Source organism: Mus caroli, unplaced genomic scaffold, assembly GCF_978045245.1.
Source record: "Mus caroli unplaced genomic scaffold, Mus_caroli_1 scaffold_3, whole genome shotgun sequence".
NCBI classification, from domain to species: Eukaryota; Metazoa; Chordata; class Mammalia; order Rodentia; family Muridae; genus Mus; species Mus caroli.
The window spans coordinates 64,737,979-64,754,315 of record NW_028227258.1 but is presented as its reverse complement, the minus strand read 5'-3'; the positions used below and the strand labels follow the sequence as shown (position 1 = coordinate 64,754,315).

Sequence of the window (16,337 nt, the reverse complement as noted above, 5' to 3'; positions counted from 1 at the left end):
CTCGCGGCGCTCGCCCGGCCTGACCCCAGCCCCCGGCGCCCCGCGGCTGACAGAGACGAGCTCTTCGCGGCGGCAGCGGAGTCCTAAGACCCCAGGCCGGCCGCGGCCTCTAGGCGGGTACGGGGCTGGGCGGCCCGGCGCCGCGGAGCTCCCGGCGAACCTGGAGCTCCTGCGCTGACGTTTTTTTTTTTTTTTTCTTTTGAGGCTCGGGAACGCGCGGCGCCCGCTGCAGGCCCGGACTTTCCTGGCCCGCTGGAAGTCAGCGAGAAAAACAGCGGGCGGAGAACAAAAGACCAGAACCCACAGCTAGGGAAAATCAGGGTTAGGTGCCTAAGCCTGGCCGCCCTCGACCTTAAATACCCCATGGCGCGCGCTGATTGGTGGAGTCCAGCACTTGCGGAAATGCTCCTTCTTCCCCATTTGTCCTCTCGCTTCCCGACTCCTCCTCCTCCTAGACACTCTCTTGAAAAAAAAAAAAAGAAAGAAAAAGAAATAATAAATAAAAAGTAAAATCTGTTTCTTGCTGTGAGACACACATACATACACACACACACACACACACACACACACACACGTACGCACATCTCTGAGGCTTGGTTTCTGAAATACACTAGAGTTGAAACTAGGGATATTTCCAATCCCTCCTTTTTTTTCACTAAAAAGAAAAATTCCACCTTCAACCCAGTCCACTCCCACAGCCGAGAGTGGGGGTGGGGGAAAAGTGGCGCAAATCTTTAATTCCAGAATTTGAGAGACTGAAGGCAGGCAGATCTCTTGTGAGTGCATGGCCAGCCCGGTACTGAGTTCCAGAAAGAAAAAGAATTTCAAGGGTAGCTGACCCGAGCCTATAATCCCAGTTGTAGGAGACTGAGGCAGGAGGTCAGCAGTTCAATGTCACCTTTTTTTTTTTCCTAATGCACCTTTTTTTTTTGTTTATTTTGTTTAAGACCGAGTTTCGTGCCTCTTTTCCCTGCTCATCCCTTCCACACCTCAGTTGTTTTCCCCTACTGGGGAAAAGCCTCTACTGGGCTGGAGAGTTTCTGAACAGTTTGGTGCCTGGCAGAGAACCACAGAAGGTATGGCAGTGGAAAGAGACAGAAAACAAAAACTCATGGTGCCTTCTAAGAGCACCACTACTAATGGAGAAGGACAACCGGAGAGATACTCTTGCATAAACTGGCACAGAGGCTCATAGCTGTAGGCTTCAAAGCCAACTTGGAGTCTTGACAACATTTGTGAAAACTGTCCCAGAAAAAAAAAAATGGACCAGGTGACCCCTGTGGAACCATGTAGAACCCACGTGGTAGAGGACAGGAGCAGATTCCTACTAACAAGTAAACAAACAAGCAAGTGTTAATAACAAGCTAATGAGGGACCCCCACCCCCCACCCCCCCACCATAAGTCCTATAAAATGTTCAGTCTAGCACAAAGATGTCATTTGGACACTGTAGTGAATGTGTCATTTCAACTAGATGACATACTACTGCCTTTCTCAAGGCTTGGGTCCTGGGACCCTGATTAGGGTCAGCAAGGGAATGGAGAAAGGACAGACCCACAGACAGGCCTACAGAAAATCAGGGCCAACAAAGATGCGTTCACTCTGATGGAATGGCACCCACTAGCAGACCACTCAGATTCTCAGCATGTTTTCTGTAACTGCCTGCCTCCGGACATTCTTTAATTTTTTTTTAAACAAACACCAACATTTTTTTGTATGTTTATGCAACTTTAAATTTGTTTATTCTGGCTGAACTTCACAATGACCTTGAGCAGTCCCGCCTATGAGGAACTGTAGTTTCCACAGTTTGCTTAAGTCAGATAGCTGGTGCATTGTTTAACCTAAATGGGGGGTCCAGATGATCTGCAGTTTCTTTGTCAATCCTAAAGCTTGACTCCAATGTGCCCAAGAACCACAGAAGAATGAATGCATACAGAGAACCTAGAAGGAATGTCCTCTGGGCCAAACAAGGCCACAGCAAGGTCAGGAAAACACAGAAGGTAGAGCTCACTTAAGGAGGCTAAAAGATACTGTTCTGGGGTCCACGAATTCAATCCCAAACCACACAAACACGGATCTCAGACAAGGATAGTTTATTGAGCATACAATTCCTCAGAACTGATCAACCAGAGACAGTCCAGATCCGGGAACTTAACTATGGCCTTGAGGTAAGATCCTACAAATCCACCAACATCTCTGCCAAGTTATTTCACCAATCAGGATTTGGTGACAGGGAAATTCCTTAGGAACATATCTTTGTTGTACACAACCTGCTCCCATTGTGTGATGTATTCAACTGTGGCAAGGGAGTTGTCTAACATTCATCTCCAAACTTGTCTACCAGGATAGGACTTGTCTAACATTCATGTCCTAACATGCCAACCAGGGTGTCACTTACACTTAAGACCCCGAAGCTGGGCCTCCGCTCAAGTCCCTGGATGAGCTGGCCAGCACCCCAATGACCCAAGAGAAATCCACACCTGATGCGAACTGCAAGAGGTTGAATTATTAGCTAGCTGAGGACGAACTCTTTCCACCATGCAGGGCAGGGGAGTTCGAACCTGAGCAGTAACAGTAGGGGCCTTTTAACAGTTAGCTGAGGACTTGGAAGGAGTTGGGAGGAGTTAAAGCTCTTCTCTTGGTAAAATTACAATTATCGCATCTCTAGTTGTAAGTTATAGAAACAAAAAGGCTTTTTGCTGGCGTTAGAAACTTTGATAGTAACAGCAAAAACATGAAAAGGTTTCCTTATAATGGCAGGCTAACCAAGCAACTGTTATCTAGCCCCCCACCCCCACCCCCGCCCCAGGCAGGGTTTCTCTGTGTAGCCCTGGCTGTCCTGGAACTCACTCTGTAGACCAGGCTGGCCTTGAACTCAGAAACCCGCCTGCCTCTGCCTCCCAAGTGCTGGGATTAAAGCCATACCTAGGCTTTCATATTCCATTTAGGCCTTAATATTTTACCAAGTCTTTGTCACTGACTGCTCAAGTTCTGCCTGCAGTGTTAGCATTATCAGCTAAGAACAATAAGGGGCATCAAGAGAAAAATAAAAATTGTTCATTCTTGAATTGGACTCAGTGTCTTGTATCTCTGTCCACATCCTCCTCCTATCCAGATCCCTGAGACTCCCGTGGCTGTGCTTGCTACAGCACCTAAATTCATTGGAAAGACATGCAAACAGTCTATGTAGCCTTGGATGGCTTAGAACACATTAAGTAGACCAATTTGACCTTGAATTTGCTTCAATGCTCCTGCCTCAGCTTCCTTTGAGATTGCAAGAAGCTGGGTGGGTAAGCCACCACACCCAGCTTCTAATAAATCTAAATTCTAGCCATCTTTAAGCCTAGCCCCAAACCCAAACTTCCCAGTGTCTTCCTTAAGCTTGGATCTGTATTAGACCCTTGGTCAGGGGTACTTTCTTTGAGACACACCCTAATGAGACGCTGAGATGCAGATGCATGCAACAGCAAGAAGGTTATTTTCTGGCCCGAAGGTGTCAACCTTCAATTAATCTCTCAAGACGAATGACTAGAAGGTGACCTTGAATGGCTATTACAAGCAGTTATTATATCTTTAGGGACATAGGTTATATCAGCAAGGTTACAGTCCTAACTTATTGGCTAAGCATAATGACCTTTAAATCTGTTGGCTGTATTTGAACTCTACCTAGGACTTTCCAGAGGGTCAGGTAATTATCAGTCAGTACATTCTGGGAATTTTTTTACTCAAGAATGTTCCTGTGGGTGGATGGAACTAGGCCTAGCCTTGACCCCAAGCAGGAGGGGGAAGCTGTAAGGAGGGTGTGGGACTGGAAGAGCCTTTAGAGTCCCTCAATTCCATCACATATTTAAACTCAAATGTTTTAAAAAATTTGGTAAATTTGTTTTGCTGTATTACTTTATTTCATGATTGTGATTTCAACCTAAAGGGGTTGCCCTGGTGCTGTTTGTATTCTTATGTTAATTCTGCTTCCTCAAGAGAAGGCTGCCTGCTCTAGGAGTGGATCACACTCAGGTGATCTCATGTGAACCTTCTCCCCATTTTAACTGATCCAATAAAGGCTAAAGTCTGTGGTTGGGCAGTGGAAGGGAAAGGTGGGGCTGGAAGTTTTAAAGAGTAAGGGAAGAGAGGAAGAGGGGGAAGACAGAGGAAGATGGAGGGAGGGAGAGGAGATGAAGATGGAGCAGAACCACGTGGACCGGAGAAGCTGAAGCAGCCAGGGATCTTGTAGCTGGGAACAGAGTAGAGCAGTGGGAAATCTGCCCAGTCTAGGTGTGGGGCTTGCAAATATTATACCCGAGTTGTGTGGTTTTGCATGGGGCATATTGGGGTGGGCGATTTACCATAGCATTTTAAATTATATGCTTCTGTATGCTACTTTTGGACATATACTACATGACATGTTTACACAAAAAAATTGCCCCAAACTGCTTCTCTTCGTATCGGTTCTTCACAACTTCAGTCCCAGTAGCAAGAAGCAGAGGCTGGACAACCTACTCCACATAATGAGTTCTAGGCCACCCATGGCTAAATTATGAGAGGACTTCCAAATAAATTAAAAGGAGTTCTCGCAGGAAATCAGCTCAAATTATTTTTAGTTGACAGGACTTAAATCTTGAATGGAGAAATTAAATTAATTTTGTTGGTAAGATGAAGCCTTCAGCCTCTCACCTGTGGTGTGCGTAGTTCCACGGCTCACATACCTGCCTGGGCTTCCAACAACAGAGATGAAGCAGGACTAAGGAAAGTGATTTCAGGCCCGGGACTAAACCCAGGCAATGGCTTCGCTCTGGCGCTTGGAAGCAAGTGAATTTTGTTTATTGATCTGTGGCCTGGCAACTACCCTGCGATCATCTGTGAACTTGACATGTTCAATTCACTTTTACTGGGTTTTCTTAATGGCTGAGAAATCTGCAAATGAAAATAGATTAACTTCTTTCCACTGTGGTTGTTGTTTATGTCTTGTTATACACCTGTCAAAAATCTCCAACAACAAAAAATAAACTCAAGCTTTTTTGTTTTTTTAAGATTGATTTGTTTAGTGTTTTCCTTTGTGTATGTATGTGCACTACGTGTGTGCTTGGTACCCACAGAGTTCAGAAGAGGTCCTCTGGAGTTAAAGATGTTTGTGAGCTACCATGTAGGTGCTGGGAATCAAATTGAAATGCTTCTATTTCACCCTGTCAAATGCTGGTATTAGATGTGTACCACCATGCCTGGTTTCCAACAGTAATATTGATGGTAATAAATATAGGAACCATCTGAGTTCGAGGCCAGCCTGGTCTACAGAGTGAGTTCCAGGATAGCCAGGACTACACAGAGAAACCCTGTCTTGAAAAAAAAAAATATATATATATATATATAGGAACCAAATTCATGTCAGTGGATTGGAAAACTACCAAGTAAAATATATTTATTTGAAAAGTTGATGCCAACTGTCATAATAGGAATGGCCCTGTCACCCACATTAATAATAATGGCTAATGCTAACAGAAATATTTATTCCATGGAATATCTCAGACTCCATGTTTTGCCCACAGGTGTCATTTTATATTTGGGACAACATGTGAAGAGGGAGCTCCTACCTGACCTATTTTATTTTATTTTATTTTTATTTTAATTAATTAATTAATGTATTTATTTATTTTGGTTTTTCAAGACAGGGTTTCTCTGTATAGCCCTGGCTGTCCTGGAGCTCACTTTGTAGACCAGGTTGGCCTCATACTCAGAAATCTGCCTGCCTCTGCCTCTGCCTCTCGAGTGCTGGGATTAAAGGCGTGCGCCACCACGCCCGGCCTGACCTATTTTATAATGTAGAAATGGAGGCACAGAAATCCTCACTGACTTTTTCAAAGTCTCACCTGTTCATGGTGGTCTGAAGCTTCCCCTTGGATACTGAGAGCTTCTGACTCCTCTCTCAGGGTATCCACCGAAGTTATGGAAAACATCAGAAACAAGTGAGGATATTATTGAAATTTTGCTTGGGAAGACAAAATTGACTGATGGGAGGCAGTTGTAGCACACACCTTTAATCCCAGCATTTAGGAAGCAGAGGTAGGAGGATCTCTTGATTTTGAAGAAGGCCTTGTCTACAGAGCAAGTGCCCAGACAGCCAAGGCTACATAGAGAAACCTTGTCTTGGAAAAACAAACAAAATGACTGTTTAAATAAAAAATAATAACAATAGATTATGGGGGTCTATAGACTTGGAAAAAGCATAATTCATGGTAAGAATGGCATATGCACCGGAAGAGGAATGAACAAATGAACAGCCAGTGCACAGGCTGTGGGGACAAGGACCGGATGCTTGTAAACCTTAAAGCAACATTTCAAAATTTTCCAAATGAGCCAGTAAGGTAGCAAAAATGGGATGGTGGTATGTCCACAGTGGGAGGCAGAAGGTGACAAAAGGCAGGACACGTCTAAGAAAAGCAGGGGTGGGAGGGTAAGGGGGTGTCTGCAGATCTGGGGCGCTCAAAGGGCTTCCCAGGCTGCTTGTCACTTCGCAAACAAGAGATTTTGAGTAGCCTGGGGGGGAAAGTGGGGCCAGGAGGAGAGAGGGGCGTTAGGTGGCAGAAGTACTCAGAAGATACGTGGCAGGGGTGGGGGCAGCGAAGTGACTGTGTTTATAGCTAGTGGGTGTGAGTCGGGTCCCGGCATGGGGTTGGGAAAGCATACTTACCTGGCAGGGGAGATACCATGATCACGAAGGTGATTTTCCCAGGGCAAGGCTCACCCATTGCACTTTGGGGTGTTCTGACCTCTGCGATTTCCCCAAATGCGGGAAACTCAACTACATAACTTGGGGTAGTGGGGGCTGCGTTCGCGCTCTCCCCTGAATGTGTCTGTAAATATAAAGACTGGGAATTTTTGGATGAAGTCTTATTGAATGTGTTCAACCTGTTAGCCTGTGCTGCTTACTGTGTTTTCTCTTCTATGCAGTGTCTGCTCTATTTTGACAATTTTATCTAGCAGGATGCTAGATGTGTTAGGTAAATATAAAAGAAAATGAAATCCACACAGCCACAAAAGCTAACTGAGATGTTTCTATCAGGGGGCTGGAGAGATGGTTCAGCAGGCGAGAGCACTGACTGCTCTTCCAAAGATCCTGATTTCCATTCACAGTAACCACCTGTAATAGGATCCCATGCCCTCTTCTAGTGTGTGTCTGAAGACAGCGACGGTGTGCTCGTATAAATAAGGAATAAATAAATCTTGAAAGGAGATGTTTTCATCACTTATAAGTGCCTACTACTTATTTTACCTTTTAATCTGTAACGCTTGAAAATGATGAAGTCACATACCAACGGAGTTCTTGTTCAGAGAATGTTTTTTAAGCTTTTGTGTATGCATATTTTGCCTACTTTCATACATGAAATATCTTCCATAACAGTGTCGCTGCTCTCACCAGAAATCTTTGTGTGGTTTCTTGCTGTTGAACCGGGGTTACTGAAATAACTCCCTGCTCTGCTAAAGAACTCCTAATCTTAGCCCTGGTGGGAACAACGTTTCTCTCCGGTTAGGATTTATTTAGCTTTTGTCCTTACATATTGTCCTCAAAAAGGACTGTCCTGGTGAGAGTCATTCTAAAAAGAGACTTCTATTTGACTCTCCGTCACTGTGGTTCAGGGATCTTGGGAAACATCGGGGCAGTATCCCTAGTGCTGAAAGTCTTGCCAGCCCGATCCTCTTTCTACTGCCTAGAATATTGGGGTGAAACCACCTTCTGTCTGATTCTAATTTCACAATGCGAAAAACCCTGTAGGTAGCAGACAGAAAAGACCATACTGCATTGGCCGGGAATCGAACCCGGGTCACCCGCGTGGGAGGCGAGAATTCTACCATTGAACCACCAATGCATCCTTAAGAGCACCTAGTAACCGTGCCTTAGGAAAAGGTAAGAGAAGCTATACATCTTAATGCGTTTCTACAGAAAAACAGCAATGTAAACCAACATTTTCTCACGAAACTTTTAATTTTTCCAGCATTGAGGAAGGAAACGGACCTTCCTAGATGCTCGGCTGTGATAAATCTGGGTCAAATTTGTCATTTTAGGAGTTTTGAAGCACGACTGACAGAACTTTCTACTTCTGCCTGCCCCGATCCAGGAGGTTCAATTCTTTAGAAGAAAAATGCTAGTTCCGATTGAAACTCGTGACCAAAATATGTTCAATAATTAATTATTATAATAATTATTATTCAATTATAAGTAGTCAAAACACACTTGGTATAGCTCCTTGACAACACCCCATCTGTGTGACACATACGGACTGACAAGAATCTTTTCTGAGCACTACACATCCTGATCCAGCTGGTTTGGGCAGGAAGAAGGGAGAGGTGTAGGGGTTGGGGAAGCCGGCCATTGTTCCCCAGGTTTGGGAGTTGTTTAATTTGCAGGGCAGGTGGTCTCCTAAAGCACTACAGCTGCTCTTCTGGGATGTTGCATAGCAACGGCTGGGGAAAGTAGCTAGTAAACTGAGTACCATCTGTGTGGAAAACCCAGCCATCCTTAAAATCACCCAGGAGATGACGGACAAGAGCAAGAGAAGAGGCCTAAATCTGCTCACACGTCCGTCCCCCCTCCCCCCACGCGTGCAGGCGCACACGCACACACACAAACACCCATCTCCCCTCCAGAAACCTTACTGATGCTGAATCCTGACATCTGACCACTGGGTGGACAGAGAAGGAAAGAGAAATCAGGACGGTGGCTGTGTGTGTGGAGGGGGTGATGACAGCTGTTACCTGCGCAGTGCAGACAGATAGAGATCAATATTCTCTATGTCCTACACCCAGGTGATGGCTCATTTGTCAGCCACACACAGTCATGAAAAATAATTGAGGAAAGTCATTGTGTTTAATTGTATTCTATCAACTAGAATTTACTTAAAATACTAGAACAGTGGAATGAGAACTGTGAGGTCACTTGGCTGGCAATGCCCAGGCAAACAGAAGAGGAGGGAGACAGGGAGAAGGTGCGGGTGTGGGAAGGAAACTGTGAGGCAGAAAGAAAGGATCTGGCCAAATGGTTGCATTAACCTAAGCTCCTGAGGGAACAGATTGCTGAAGCGACGGTCATTTTGTTTGTTTTTGTTTTGTTTGTTTGCTTGCTTTATTTTATTTTATTTTATTTATTTATTTTTTGTTTTCTTTTTTGCACCCTGGCCTTGACTCAGACAGAAAGGCCAATCGCAGTTCCCCTATTTGCCAGGCCTGCAGTTGTGGCACGGAACAGTTTCCTTTCTCAGTCTGTCCTGAGCCAATGGGACAGTAATGGGAAGACTGTACCAAAAGCAAAAGGGCCAGGGGCTGAGCTGGGACCGGACCAGAAAACAACCCGCAATCACAGGCTTCTAGGAAAGCCAAGTCCACCTGAAACGAACACACACACACACTCACACACACACTCATTCTCTCTCTCTCCTTCCTCCACCACCTCTTCCTCCTCCTCCTCTTTCCCCCAGAGATAGGATTTCTCAGTGTATCTTTGGGACTCACTCTTTTAGACCAAGCTGGCCTCAAGTTTAGAAATTTGACCGCTTCTGCTTCCGGATTGCTGGGATTAAAAGCATGGGACACTGCACCTCCCCTACTTTAACACATATCCCTAGGAGTCTTTGAACTCAGCATAGATACCATGCTGGCCTCAAATTCATATTGACCCTGCATCTGCCTGCCAGGCACTGGCATTAAAGGCATACCCCTGGAGAGAATTTATTTTACGGTTACCATTTGTACTGGGTATTTTTGTGTCAACTTGACACAGCTGGAGTTATCACAGAGAAAGGAGCTTCAGTTGAGGAAATGCCTCCATGAGATCCAACTGTAAGGCATTTTCTCAATTAGTGATCAAGGGGGAAAGGCCCCTTGTGGGTGGGACCATCCCTGGGCTGGTAGTCTTGGGTTCTATAAGAAGAGTAGGGTGAGCAAGCCAGGGGAGGCAAGCCAGTAAAGAACATCTCTCCATGGCCTCTGCATCAGCTCCTGCTCCCTGACCTGTTTGAGTTCCAGTCCTGACTTCCTTTGGTGATGAACAGCAGCATGGAAGTGTAAGCCGAATAAACCCTTTCCTCCCCAACTTGCTTCTTGGTCATGTTTTTGCAGGAATAGAAACCCTGACTAGGACACCATTATTCACGTGTTTGTAACTCTCTGAAGCTACCTTTAAAATCAAGACAATTTAAATGGTGCCGTTGCTCCTTCCCCGGCAGGCTGGTCTGCCCTCCTCTCCCTCTCATTCTGCGTCCACAGAAACCTATACACACACGCACACGCACACACCAAGATTAACCAGAGCCCAAATCTATACATCTAATGGACAGTATGTAAGGCAGTTCTGAAGGTTGGAGCCCCACCTTGGATTGTACACTTTGACTATCAAACATATTTTTATGTTTCTTTAAAAACAAGATCGGTTTTACTTTAACTTCTGAGTGTCTTTCTGTATGCTTCGCATGTATGGGTGCTCCCAGGAGTCGGTTAGGTTACAGTCAGTTGTGAGCTGCCCAGTGTGGGTACTTGGAAAACCAAATAGCTTCATAGATAGATAGGTAGATATAGACATAGACATAGACATAGACATAGACATAGACATAGACATAGACATATCCAGCCTAGGCAGGGTTTCTCTGTGTAGTCCTGACTCTCTTGGAACTTTCTCTGTAAACCAGGTTGGCCTCAAACTCACAGAGATCCACCCACATCTGCCTCCCCAATGCTGGAATTAAAGGCGTGTGCCGCCACTGCCCAGCTGGATACATCCTCCTTCATAACCCGTGTCTGCTGTCTGTGTTCAGTCCTTCCTCATCCCCCAATATTTAGTGTTTCTTGTTCTCTTCCTGCATGTTGTAGTGTACTCGCATGTCCACTTGTGTACATATTATGTAATATGTTTATATATATAATTAAATATATTAATTGTATATAATTAAACTAATCCATATTTGTTTACATGTATAATATATGTGTTAACAATTGGCAGGACGCTGTAGCTGAGTGTGAACAAATGCACGGTTTGCTGCTTTTTGAGACTGTGTGACCTTGCTTAACATTATACGTTTTAAGCGTTTTAAGTCCATCCATTTTCCTGAAATGTTTACATTTAATTTTCCTTTAGAGTTGAATAGTATCCATGTATATACACCATTGTTTAAGCCATTTTTACTCCTTACTCAGGGGTAAAATTGGGAGTCAAACAGCACAGCAGCAGGGATCAGACCTCTTCCATCTATGCTGTAGCATGGGGAGGTGTGCAGGTCAGTAGAATTATTACCTGTGCAACCAGGAATCCAGAGGAACAACCTGTAGAATTCACAGCCTCCTGGACCAAAGCAACCAGCTTGTCCTAATACTGCGGTGTAACCCCAGGAATCCGTCCCAACAGTATTGTGAAACGTATATATTCGTCGAATAAATGTTTTCTCTGTTCCTAAGAAACCGGTATGACTAAGTTGTGTTATTTTAGGGGTGCAGCATTCCAAATCTGAAAAGACTTCCTTGTTTCCAACTATCTGGTAAAACTAGGAAAGTCTGTAAGTCTATCACAGCCAGCCCCAGTGGTTTAGCCACTCCCAGGCTTGAAGTTAGCTCTACTAAAGATTCCCTTCCCCCAAGGCCAGGTTGGTGACAGTAGCAGTAACTGAAGGAACGAAACCGAACCGCTCTTGCTGATCTTCGGTAGCCTGTTTGAGTTGTCTCCAGTTATGACCGGGGATAGAGGATGTCCATCAAGGCAGACTGAACACAGTAGCAGGAAGCATCGGTCCACAGCCTAGCAGTCCCTTTGTTATGTGGCACCTGAAGGATACCTGGGAGGCTTGAAAAAGTCCCATTACATATGGAGCCTTTCATGACTGTCATCGGGACCATCATTGTTGCACAGAGTAGTGGAGTGAGCAGCCTAACCTACAATTTGAGTTTTGGAAGGCAAAGCCCACAACCGTGTAACATATACAGAAAGACAGCTGTGAGAAAACAAGGGTTACAGAAATGGAAGAATAACAGTTAAATAAATGGTCATGGCATTATACAGAATGTCCTTGAGGACAGGGATACATTGTATGGAAACTTAGGGCTGGTCTGTATAACCAGGGACTAGTTTACCTAAGATAATTTTGGCACTTAAAAGTTTTTCTTTTCTTTTCTTTGTATTGGGTATTTTATTTATTTACATTTCAAATGTTATCCCCTTCCCCGATTTCCCCTCCTGAACCCCCTATCCCATCCTTTCTCCCCCTAAAGTTTTTCTTTTCCTTCCTTTGTTTGTTTGATTAATTTTTTTTATTTCTTTATTTTATGTATACTAGTACACTGTAACTGTACAGGTGGTTGTGAGCCTTCAGGTGGTTGTCGGGAATTGAATTTTAGGACCTCTGCGGTTGATCTCTCTGCTCAACCCCGCTCGCTCCAGTCCAAAGATTTATTCATTATTATATATAGGTACACTGTAGGTGTCTTCATATGCACCAGAAGAGGGCATCAGATCTTGTTATGGGTGGTTGTGAGCCACTTTGTAACTCAAGACCTTTGGAAGAGCAGTCAGTGAGTGCTCTTGCCGAATGAGCCATCTCACCTGATTGATTTTTTTTTCCTTTTTTTTTTTTTTTTTCTTGAGACAGGTTTTCTTTGTGTAGCCCTGGCTGCCCTGGAACCCTTCCCACAGAGATCCACCTGCCTTTATTTCCAGAGAACCAGGACTAAAGACATGAGTCATCACTTTCCAGTTTAAAGTATTTCTTAAGAAGGCAGGTTTCAGAAGTGCCCGGCTAGCTCAGTCGGTAGAGCATGAGACTCTTAATCTCAGGGTCGTGGGTTCGAGCCCCACGTTGGGCGCATGCTTTTGGACCTCAATCTGAGTTGAAGGCCAGCCTAGTCTACAAAGTGAGTTCCAGGACTGCACTCCATACTTTCCTGAGATGCTTAAGTATATATACTTAATTATCTATTCAGTAAATTCAGGAGCCCACCTCGCTCTCTCACTGTCTCAATGATACTGTAAAGCACAACCTAGAGAGGCTTTACAAGAAACAGAGCGAAGTGCCAGTAGTAAAAAGTAATTTTTAGGGCTGGTGAGATGGCTCAGTGGGTAAGAGCACCTGACTGCTCTTCCAGAGGTCCAGAGTTCAAATCCCAGCAACCACATGGTGGCTCACAACCATCCGTAACGAGATCTGGCGCCCTCTTCTGGAGTGTCTGAGGACAGCTACAGTGTACTTACATATAATAAATAAATGAGTCAAAAAAAAAAAGTAATTTTTAAAAATCTTTTTAATAGAGAATTACCTTATAAAAGGAACCTCTCCTTGTTTAAGATGTCATTACACAGGGGTAAAGCCTTCACAATCTGAATCCACAAAGAATGGCTTTGTAGTTAGAAGGATTGCTCAAGGGGACCTGGCTGGTAAGGTTTCCATCAGGGAAGGGGCTGATACCCTGGGGATCCATCCTTACAGCTCTTTCGTGCCTAGTCTTCAGGCTCTACTTGTGCTTATGTCTTGTTACCAGGAGCTAGAAGGGCATCATTATCATATATATTTTTAGTGTATTTTATGAATATGGGCGTTTTATCTGCATGTTTGTCTGTATGTCTGTCGGGTACCCAGAGAGGCCAGAGGGGGACACTGGATCCCCTGGGGCTCTAATTGACCCTCAGAGGTGTCTCTGTAGCTCGCTGCCATATTTTAATAATGCTTTCTGTGCCTGTCCTAAATTAATTATAAGACGACCATTTTGGGGGTTCATTGGAGCTATTATGAGGTCAGAGGTTAGAAAAGGCCAACTGAAGGATCTCACAGGGCTGAGCCATGGTGGGATGAGAGTTTATCTTTGACGTTCCTGTTCTTACATCCCCACATGCCACAGCTAGAGACACCCATTGTCAAGCCCTGTGCTTGCTTGATAAGAATGTTTGAAAGTCCATGCAGCACGTTCATGATGAAGATACCCAGACCTTGGGTGTCTCAAGGAGCAACATCAGTTTTCTCTTAATGTTCTGGATTCTCTGGGAACTTGTCAGTGATTCCCATTTCCCTCAGAAATAACAATTCTCTGATCCACCTCGCCCTACCTACCAAATGGCTTAAATTTTTTTGACATACATTTTGTACACCACAAAATTCACCCTTTTGGAGTGTGCACCACAGCGTCATTTAATTACTTCCCAGGCTACAGCCACCACTTCCATCTACTTCCAGAGCACGATCTCTCCAGGAGACATCTCACCCTGTGGCCTCCAGTCACCCGTAACCTGCTTTCTGTATGTGTTTCCCTAACCTGTACATTTCGGTTATGAGTCTAGCCTTTAGCAGCTGAGCCTTCTCTCCAGTCACCCTTTCTGTGCCTTTCATATTACAGCATGTGACATTTTGTGTAATGAGCTTGTTTCATGCAGAATGATGTAATCCAGACCCCGAGGGAGACATAGCAGAGGAGGATGAACCACACTACCTCATCTTTTTATATGACTGGATCATGTGCCATTGTAGAGTTACAACCTGTTGCTTGTGCACTCACCCGCTGACGGCTATTGTGACTGGTACTCTACATGTTTTAGTGTGGAGATCCAGCATAAGCCTTGGGCATGTTTGTGCTCAGGATTGAATCACTGAGCTATATGACATATGTGGGGTCTAACTTCCTTGTGAACTGTCAAGACGAGTACAGCTGCAGCTGCTCCACTCCACACTGCCCACCAGCAGCTCAGGGAAGTCCAATCTCTATCTTGCCACTGCTGCTTCTTTTTCCTCCTCCTCTTTCTCCTCCTTCCTCCTCCTTTTCTTCCTCCTCCTCTTCTTCCTCCTCCTCTTCTGCCTCCTCCTCTTCTGCCTCCTCTTCTTCCTCCTCTTCTTTCTCCTCCTCCTCCTCCTCTTCCTCCTACTTTTTTTCTTCTCCTTCTTCTTCTTTAAATATAGGGTCTCAGCCGGGCTTGGTGGCGCACGCCTTTAATCCCAGCACTCGGGAGGCAGAGGCAGGTGGATTTCTGAGTTCGAGGCCAGCCTGGTCTACAAAGTGAGTTCCAGGACAGCCAGGGCTACACAGAGAAACCCTGTCTCGAAAAACCAAAAAAAAAAAAAAAAAAAAAAAAAAAACAACAAACAAACAAATAAATATAGGGTCTCCTGTATACAGGAGACCTGAGCTGCCTATAGAGAAGAACACAATTTTAACTTCTGATCTCTATGCCTCCATCTCCCAAGGTGTAACAAGTGCATAGCACCACATAGCAGCTCTGTGGAAACTTCAAGCAGCATCTTCTATTATTCTAAGTAGGTAGGTCTCACCTCTCCCATCTAAGCTACATCACTAACTCAGTTACTGCTTTTTACCATATACTTCAGTTTTATAAATAATCAGTAAACCTGTTAGCTATGGATGGTATCTTGCCGTTCATTTTCAATGTCACATGACTAATGATACTGAGTACCTTTCAAATCATGGACGTGTTGGCTACTTGCTTTGTATCTGCACAATGCTTCGTCTCTTTTGAATTGACTTGCCTTTTAGTTGTCCAGCTGTGATCATTCTCGGTGGTTTTGAGGAATCAAGTTCTTCACCCAGTACAACTATATTCTCTCCTTAGTGAGGGATGCTTTTTCTTTCTTGAGCACATGTAGATGTTTGATTTGGAGAAACATCAGGGAAGCTATGTTGGATATAGGGTTTGATTGTGTCAAAGCCAATGGGGTCAGGTTACTCCCGAGGCTCAGTGGCAAAGGCACTCGACAACATGATTGGTCCACATCTGCCTGAGACAGAGGATCACGTGCAGAAGTCTATGGATCTACTGGTCTGTCTCAAGGACGTGACCTCTGGAGAAAAGCAAACCCTGTGGCTGGAGCGTCTGTTGGGAGGTAAATGCCCTTGCTTGCTGTTCTTCCAGAGGACTTGAGTTGTGTCCTCAGCAACCACATGGGGTGGCCCATAGCCCCTTCCCTGTTAATTAGCAGCCCTGGGGATCTGACATCCTCTCCTGGCCTCATGGACAGCTACATTCACATAGAACCCCCCATGCCCCACCCCTCATGATGGTGTTCTTGGGGATCACCTTGACTATGTCTAGAATTAACCAAAACCCAATAATTAGGCATATCTCTAAGGGATTTTTCTTTTTTCTTAATTAAATCATTTGAAGTGGGAAAACGCACTTCTGATCTAGAGTTTGAGAATGGAAGATAAACCTTCAATTGGGACCGACCTTCAATCTGGTCACACGTTCTGTTGGCAGCCTATATAAAGGACATGAAAGAAGGAAGTTCTCTGTCTGTCTCTCTCTCTCTCTCTGCCTGATTTTCCTCAATCTCACTTTCAAGTCCACTCCTTCACTGACTTTAGAGCCTACTT

General features: G+C 44.7%; 3 non-coding genes across 3 annotated transcripts; 2 read left to right on the top strand and 1 right to left on the bottom strand.

The window, feature by feature from the left end:
- Window positions 1-6,673: 6,673 nt before the first annotated feature.
- Window positions 6,674-6,837, top strand: LOC147005500 (U1 spliceosomal RNA). The gene has a single exon (XR_015046808.1). It is a non-coding gene; the product is annotated as a U1 spliceosomal RNA (small nuclear RNA).
- Window positions 6,838-7,787: 950 nt separating this feature from the next.
- On the bottom strand, window positions 7,788-7,858 carry Trnag-ccc (transfer RNA glycine (anticodon CCC)). The gene has a single exon. It is a non-coding gene; the product is annotated as a tRNA-Gly (tRNA).
- A 4,899-nt stretch (window positions 7,859-12,757) lies between these two features.
- Window positions 12,758-12,830, top strand: Trnak-cuu (transfer RNA lysine (anticodon CUU)). The gene has a single exon. It is a non-coding gene; the product is annotated as a tRNA-Lys (tRNA).
- The last annotated feature ends 3,507 nt before the right edge of the window (window positions 12,831-16,337 follow it).